The 8,817-nt window shown below is 46.4% G+C and overlaps 1 pseudogene; it reads left to right on the top strand.

Annotated features, from left to right (window-relative positions):
- Window positions 1–3,560: 3,560 nt before the first annotated feature.
- Window positions 3,561–4,057, top strand: LOC140619009 (large ribosomal subunit protein uL11-like; annotated as a pseudogene).
- The last annotated feature ends 4,760 nt before the right edge of the window (window positions 4,058–8,817 follow it).

Consider the following 8,817-nt stretch of genomic DNA (forward strand, 5'->3'; position numbering starts at 1 on the left):
AATACCATGGACTTTCGTCAGAGAGTTAGAACAAATTATTTTAAGATTTGTGTGGAATCAGAAAAGACCCCGAATAGCCAGGGGAATTTTAAAAAAGAAAACCATATCTGGGGGCATCACAATGCCAGATTTCAGGTTGTACTACAAAGCTGTGGTCATCAAGACAGTGTGGTACTGGCACAAAAACAGACACATAGATCAGTGGAACAGAATAGAGAATCCAGAAGTGGACCCTGAACTTTATGGGCAACTAATATTCGATAAAGGAGGAAAGACTATCCATTGGAAGAAAGACAGTCTCTTCAATAAATGGTGCTGGGAAAATTGGACATCCACATGCAGAAGAATGAAACTAGACCACTCTCTTTCACCATACACAAAGATAAACTCAAAATGGATGAAAGATCTAAATGTGAGACAAGATTCCATCAAAATCCTAGAGAAGAACACAGGCAACACCCTTTTTGAACTCGGCCATAGTAACTTCTTGCAAGATACATCCACGAAGGCAAAAGAAACAAAAGCAAAAATGAACTATTGGGACTTCATCAAGATAAGAAGCTTTTGCACAGCAAAGGATACAGTCAACAAAACTCAAAGACAACCTACAGAATGGGAGAAGATATTTGCAAATGACATATCAGATAAAGGGCTAGTTTCCAAGATCTATAAAGAACTTATTAAACTCAACACCAAAGAAACAAACAATCCAATCATGAAATGGGCAAAAGACATGAACAGAAATCTCACAGAGGAAGACATAGACATGGCCAACATGCATATGAGAAAATGCTCTGCATCACTTGCCATCAGGGAAATACAAATCAAAACTACAATGAGATACCACCTCACACCAGTGAGAATGGGGAAAATTAACAAGGCAGGAAACCACAAATGTTGGAGAGGATGCGGAGAAAAGGGAACCCTCTTACACTGTTGGTGGGAATGTGAACTGGTGCAGCCACTCTGGAAAACTGTGTGGAGGTTCCTCAAACAGTTAAAAATATACCTGCCCTTCGACCCAGCAATTGCACTGTTGGGGATTTACCCCAAAGATACAAATGCAATGAAACGCCGGGACACCTGCACCCCGATGTTTCTAGCAGCAATGACCACGATAGCCAAACTGTGGAAGGAGCCTCGGTGTCCAACGAAAGATGAATGGATAAAGAAGATGTGGTTTATGTATACAATGGAATATTACTCAGCTATTAGAAATGACAAATACCCACCATTTGCTTCAACGTGGATGGAACTGGAGGGTATTATGCTGAGTGAAGTAAGTCAGTCGGAGAAGGACAAACATTATATGTTCTCATTCATTTGGGGAATATAAATAATAGTGAAAGGGAAAATAAGGGAAGGGAGAAGAAATGTGTGGGAAATATCAGAAAGGGAGACAGAACGTAAAGACTGCTAACTCTGGGAAACGAACTAGGGGTGGTAGAAGGGGAGGAGGGCGGGGGGTGGGAGTGAATGGGTGACGGGCACTGGGTGTTATTCTGTATGTTAGTAAATTGAACACCAATAAAATATAAAAAAAAAAAGGAAGAAAAAAAAAATAAAGCTCTTGTGTCTTTGGAGATGTTGTACTTAGAATATGTGTCGATTCTAGAAAGCGTTGTGTTCAAGACACCAAGTATAAGTGATTTATTATCTAAGTATGTCTTAACTTTGGTTGTTAATTGATTGATATACTTGGCAGCTCTCACATTCGGGGCATAAATATGCATGATATTTAAGTCCTCTTGTTGGATATATCCTTTAAGTATGATATCGTGTCCCTCTTCCTCTCTTACTAGAGTCTTTGGAATAAACTTTAGTTTATTTGATAAAGGATGGCAACCCCTGCTTTTTTTGAGGATCATTTGAATGGTAAATGGTTCTCCAACCTTTCTTTTCAGGCTGCAGGTGTCCTTATGTCTACAATGAGTCTCTTGTAGACAGCAAATAGATGTGTCCTGCTTTTTTATCCAGTCTGAATCCCTGCGCCTTTTGATGGGGTCATTAAGCCCATTCACGTTCAGGGTTACTATTGAAAGATATGAATTTAGTGTCATCATGATGCTTATTCAGTCCCTGTTTTTGTGGAATGTTCCCTTGGACTTCCTCTTTCTTTTACAGAGTCCCCCTTAATATTTCTTGCAGAGCTGGTTTGGTGGTCACATATTCTTTCAGGTCCTGCCTATCTTGGAAGCTCTTTATCTCTCCTTCTATTCTGAGTGTGAGTCTTGCTGGATAAAGTATTCTTGGCTGCATGTTCTTCTCATATAGGACCCTGAATATATCCTGCCAGCCCTTTCTGGCTTGCCCGGTCTCTGTGGAAAGGTCTTCTGTTAACCTAATACTTCTCCCCATAAAGTTTAGGGATTTCTTATTTCTTGCTGCTTTAAGGATTTTTCCTTTATCTTTGGAATTTGCAAGTTTCCCTATTGAATGTCGAGGTGTTGAATTTTTTTTATTTTTTTGATTTTAGGGGGAATCTTTCTATCTCCTGGATCTGAATGCCTGTTTCCCTCCCAATGTTAGGGAAGTTCTCATCTACGTTTTGTTCAAAGACACCTTCTGCTCCTCTATCCTTTTCGTCACCCTCTGGAACCCCAATTAAACGTAGATTTTTCCTGTTGAGGCTGTCATTTATTTCCCTTAACCTTTCCTCATGATCTTTTTATTGGTTTTCTCTTTTTTCCTCAACTTCCTTCCTTGGCATCAGCTTGTCTTCTATGTCATTCACTTGTTCTTCTACGTCCTTAACCCTTGTTGTTAGGACCTCCAGTTTGGATTGCATCTCATTTAATTGATTTTTAATTTCGGCCTGATTAAATCTAAATTCTGCAGTCATGTAGTCTCTTGAATACTTTATGCTTTTATTTCCAGAGCCACTACTAGCTTTATAATTGTGGTTCTGAATTGGCTTTCTGACGTCGAATTGTAATACAAATTCTGTAATTTGGCGAGAAAATGAGTGAAAATATCAGTGAGGGTGACAAAACATGAGAGATACCTAACTCTGGGAAATGAACAAGGGGTAGTGGAAGGGATTTGGGCAGGGGTTTGAGTTGACTTGGTGATTGGCACTGAGGGGGGTACTTCAGATGAGCACTGGGTGTTATGCTATATGGTGGCAAATTGAACTCCAATAAAAAAATTAAAAAAAAATACAAATTCTGTAACTCTGTGGGAGAGAGTACTGTTTCTGATTCTTTTGTGGTGAGTTCTTCCTTCTAGTCATTTTGCTCAGTGCAGAGTGGCTAAAATCAAGTTATACTGGAAAATGGAATGGAAAAAACATAAGGTATAACAAATAAAGAACAAAAAACCATACCAAAACAAACCAAACCAAACAGAAACAAACAAACAAAAAAACAAAAAACAAAACAAAACAAGGAGCGGTATCCCCTGTTCTGTATACTGGAAGTCCCCTGATTTCCCCTGTTGTTTCCAGCACTGCTTGGTCAAGAACTTGCTCTTCTGCTTTTGGCTTTAGGCTCAGAGGAGGCAAAGGTGCAACTCTTTGGTCCTCCTGAATCCAGGGTCACCCGACACCAGCTGCCTCCACCATGCCGCCTAAGTTCAATCCCAATGAGATCAACGTCATGTTCTTGAGGTGCACCGGTGGCGAGGTCGGTGCCATGTCTGCCCTGGCCCTGAAGATCGACTGCCGGGTCTGACTCCAAAAAAGGTTGGTTATGACATCGTCAAGACAGCCGGTTATTGGAAGGGTCTAAGGATTACAGTGAAACTGATCATTCAGAACAGACAGGCCCAGATTGAAGTGATACCTTCTGCCTCTGCCCTGATTATCAAAGCCCTCAAGGAACCACCAAGAGACAGAAAACAGCAGAAAAACATTAAGCACAGTGGAAATATCACTTTTGATGAGCTTGTCAATATTGCCTGACAGACGTCACACCGATCTCTAGCCAGAGAACTCTCTGGAACCATTAAAGAGATCCTGGGCACTGCCCAGTCTGTGGGCTGTAATGTTGGTTGCCGTAACCCTCATGACATCATAGATGACATCAATAGTTATGCAGTGGAATGCCCAGCGAGGTGACTACAAAGAAAAATATTTTAACAAAGGATCATTTGACAAAAAATAAAAAATAAAAAACTTGCTCTTCCCCTGTCCTTCTAGCTGGTTCTAGGGGAGGGGCCTGTTGTGCTGACTCTCAGGTTTGTGCACTTGGGGAGCTGTCCTGCCCCCTGCCAGGTCGTCTCAGTGGGAGCTGTTTATCCTGTGAGGTCCCTCTTCCCCGGCAGCCCTGCTCTGTCCGTAGCACAAGGTGACACAAGGAACAATAGCAGTGGCGGTGGCCAGCTCCCCAGCCCTGGAGTCAGCTCCCGCAGTAACTACTGCAACTCCCAGTCTGCAGGGGACTGGATGCTCTGGGGCGGGGCCCCTGACCTGCTCAGCTTGGGGCCCCCAGCGGCAGGTGTCCTTGCTGTCCTGCCTGGGCCCTCCCGCCTCCGCCTGTTCCGGGTGGAGGCCGGATCCTGGGCTGTGTCCCCGGCGCCCTGGGCTCCCAGGCTTGCACTGCTGGATTCGGGCTCACGGCCGTGTAGCCCCCTCTCTGCGGAGCCTCCGCCCGAGCCCCTCCGAGCTGCTCCCAGGCCACGGGGCATGCTGCAGCCCTTTAGAGAGCTCAGCCACAGGGTGTGGGGCTCTCCCGGTGCAGGGGCTTTTTCGTACCCCCGGGAGCCTGAGGGCATCCCTGCCCTCCTGGGGTCATGCTCTGAATCCTTGTGGGCGCCTGTCCATCCGGGAAGTTTGGTGCAGCTCCTGCTCCTCCGACAGGGCTCTCCTGACCTGGGGGTGCTCGCTGCGGCCTCAGCCCAGCTCCTCAGGGCCCCTCCCCTTGGATGCTTTTAGTTTCTTTATTTCTTTTTTTCCGTTTTCCTACCTTAATAGAAGTGTGAACTCTCCTCACCGTAGCATTCCAGCTCTTGTCTCTTTAAATCTCAGGCCGAATTCATAGATTTTCAGGATGATTTGAACGTTATCTAGGTAAGTTGGTGGGAACAGGTGACTTGGGGACACTACTCTTCCGCCATCTTTGGTAGTATATATAATTTCCATATTTCAACACAATCCTACTGAGTGGATTCCACAGCAAAATATGTGAAAAAAATGAGGTTTGTCCATAAAAGAAAAGAATCTGTATAGGGAGACATGAATGATGGAGACAATGAATGAGGGTTTGAATATGTCCCTATAGTGTAGACTGTATTCTAATACAATATGGCCTGATGGGAGCCACACTAGTGCTCATCTGTGAACACACTGTGCTTCTCGGATTTGTCACTGATACACCAAATATGTTGGTACAAAACGAACAAGGAGTAATGGAAGAGGAGGTGGGTGGGGTAACGGGGTGACTGGGTGATGGCCAATGAGGGGGGCACTTGACAGATGAGAACTGGGTGTCATACTATATGTTGGCAAATAGAAGTCCAAAAAAAATACACAAAAATGACAAAAACAGGAGTTTAAAACACAAATACATTTCTGTGAGAACATGTGGAACTCATGTCTCTAATGCCCAAGAGATGGAACCCATTCTGAGAGTCAGACCTGGCCATGCCAATGGGGAGGGAACTGGTGAGCCCTGGAAACCAGCTGGGCTCTCAGGGCTTTGGGCCTTGCTGAGGTGAGTGCCCTGTGACCAGGAGGGGGCGCTGAGGGACTGCCCTGTTGTCCGTACAGGGCTGCTCTGTGAGGATCCTTCACTCAGGGTGCCTGGGCCTGTGTGCTGGTCCCTTGCTCCCTGATGAGAGCTCAGCAGCTGTGTCCTCTCAGACCTGGACCCTGAGCAGGGAATTGTGTGTGGTGCCAGCAGATGCTTCCCCCCAGGGCTCTCCCAGGGCTGAAGCCAACCCCATCCTCCTCAGCGTGTGGTGTGAGCAAAGCTCCAGGATCAGGGCCCAGGGAGGGGCTGGGCAGTGAGTGGGTGGAGCCTATGTGCATGGACAGCCCTTCTGGCAGAGGGGGGAGTAGAAGAGCAGGCGTGGGGCAGCCCAGCCCATGGAGGGGACCAGGGACTTTGTCACCCTGACTTGTGATCTTTAATGTTCATTCAACTCTGTCAGTGCACAGGTCAGGAGTGACCTCAGGGACACAGAGCCACTGTCAGCCTACGTCTGCTGGTCTAGCTTAGAGATTTGAGGAAATTCAGTCTGGCCTCTGATCCATCACCCGTGAATGTGTCTGCAGGTTCCCCATCCCTGCCTGTGCTGACCCAGCCGCCCTCCCTCTCTGCATCCCTGGGATCAACAGCCAGACTCACCTGCACACTGAGCAGTGGCTGCAGCTGTGGCCATATGCTGGTTCCAGCAGCCAGGAGGCCTCCTGAGTACCTGCTGATGGTCTACTGAGACTCACCAGGGCCCCAGTGTCCCCAGCCACTACTCTGGCTTCAAAGACACCTCGGCCAATGCAGGTCACTCAGATAGCTGCGAAATTCATACAACAAGGGTCCTCATGGGGACTCATGGGCACCCCTTCAGATTTTCCTGCCTGCATGAACAGACCCATGATATAATCATAAGGTTAAAAAAAGAGACAAATGATTCTATAAAATGTTTCTAAATGTCTATTTAAATGAAAGATGAAGTCATTCTTTTTTTTAAAAAGTTTTATTTATTTATTCATTAGACACATAGAGAGAGGCAGAGACAGAGTCAGAGGGTGAAGCAGGGCCCTTGCAGGGGGCCTGATGCAGGTCTTGGTCCCAGTACCCTGGAATAATGACCTGAGCCAAAGGTAGATGCTCAATCACTGAGCCACCAAGTGCAACTGCACTGAGATTTTCAATGCCACTTCCATCATTATTTTCCATGCAGTCCGCACAGATCTGTGAACAATATACTCGTAATTCCGCCTGTGTCTTCACAGTGACATCATCATTGAGTCTTAGTCAATGCACATTGAGAAGATTTTCTTAAAAAGAACATTCAGGACTGTGGGCTGATGAGGTCGGTGAAGGATCTCAAGATGGCTGGGCGAAAACTTGCTCTAAAAACCATTGGGTAGCTTTTGTGGAGATCATACCCTGAAACCAGAAGGCCATTGCCAACTCCCTGAAATCCTGGAATGAGATGCTTACCTCCAGGTTGGCTACTCTTCCTGAGAAACCACCTGCTACCGACTGGGTTTACTACAAGGCCAATGTGGCAAAGGCTGGCTTGGTAGGTGACTTTGAGAAGAAGTTTAATGCCCTGAAGTTTCCTGTACCAGAGGATAAATACACTGTCCAGGTGGATGCTGAGGATAAAGAAGATGTGAAAAGCTGTGCTGAGTTTTTATCCCTCTCAAAGGCCAGGATTGAAGAATATGAAAAAGAGCTGGAGATGATAAAGAACATCATTCCATTTGATCAGATGACCATTGAGGATCTGAATGAAGTCTTCCCAGAAACCAAATTAGACAAGAAGTATCCCTATTGATTTCACAAGCCAGTTGAAAATTTATAAACTTGAGTTGAGGAGAAAGCCCTGGTCCTCATATTATAAATGTTGGATATTAAAAATAATGATACGGAAAAAAAGAACATTCATCCAATTTATGTGTACAGTTGGTCTAGGGAGTGACCAATACGCAATCTCTTCCTCTGGATTCTTGCCAGAAATTCTCCAGCTGTCACATCTTCCTGCTAAAACACCCTGCAGGTCTGCCTCTTGTGCTCTGAGGTCAGTGGCACACAGACAACCTCAAATGGCAGGGCTCCTGCAGACCTGTGTCCATATGCGGGGAGGACAGACTCTAGGAAGGAGTTCTTGCCCAAGGGGTGGGGAGAACTAATGTTTAAAACAGGTGAAGGGATCCCTGGGTGGCACAGGGGTTTAGCGCCTGCCTTTGGCCCAGGGCGCGATCTTGGAGACCCGGGATCGAATCCCACGTCAGGCTCCCAGTGCATGGAGTCTGCTTCTCCCTCTGCCTATGTCTCTGCCTCTCTCTCTCTCTCTCTCTGACAAATCATAAATAAATTTAAAAAAATTAAAAAAAAAGGTGAAAACAGTGAAAGATGACAACGATGTTCAGTGTGTAACCTTTCCAGGAAAGCACACGAGGCCTTCCACACACAACCTGGAAAATCTAGCTCCCTGGGTCTTCAGTATTTCAGGAAATTGAGAGAAGGAGAGGGCTGCAACCAGGGTCATCATATAGGAGGAAGTTCTAAGCATCCTGTGCAGAGGAGGCCACTTGTACACGGCGACCCTTCATTCCACTGGATGTGACAGTGATGTCAGACAAATTGGTGTAGACACCACCTCAGTCCTAAGTGGCCCATGAGAATCCAAGGGATTTGTGGTAGAAACACAGAGATGGAGAGAGAGGCAGTGACATAGGCAGAGGGAGAAGCAGACTCCCTGAACAGAGCCTGATGGGGGGTTTGATCCCAGGACTCCAGGATCATACCCTGAGCCAAAGACAGACACTTAACCCCTGAGTGACCCAGGAGTCCCTCACACCAAGAAATGAGAGTGTAGCCTAAAATCTATGCCACATTCAGGGGAGACCACATGTGGGGAGACTCGTCCAGATCATAGGAGGAGAGTGGTCAGAGCTCTGGAGACAGGACCTGTGTCCCATGGCCAACTGATCCCCATGTCATGCAGGGTGAGGTGGTGTCAGGATGCCAGAACACAGTTGAGACTTATTTCTGAGGGCTCAGGCTGGATCAGAGCTGGGAACACCACCTGGCACTGACTGTGACCTCTGCTCAGGGCTCACAGCTGGGACCTCCTGAACCGTACACCAGCCCCAAGCCCCTCCTCTGCCCACCCCCCCTGACATGCTCAGGCAGAGGGAACTGA

The sequence above is a fragment of the Canis lupus genome, chromosome 27 (assembly GCF_048164855.1).
Source record: "Canis lupus baileyi chromosome 27, mCanLup2.hap1, whole genome shotgun sequence".
NCBI classification, from domain to species: domain Eukaryota; kingdom Metazoa; phylum Chordata; class Mammalia; order Carnivora; family Canidae; genus Canis; species Canis lupus.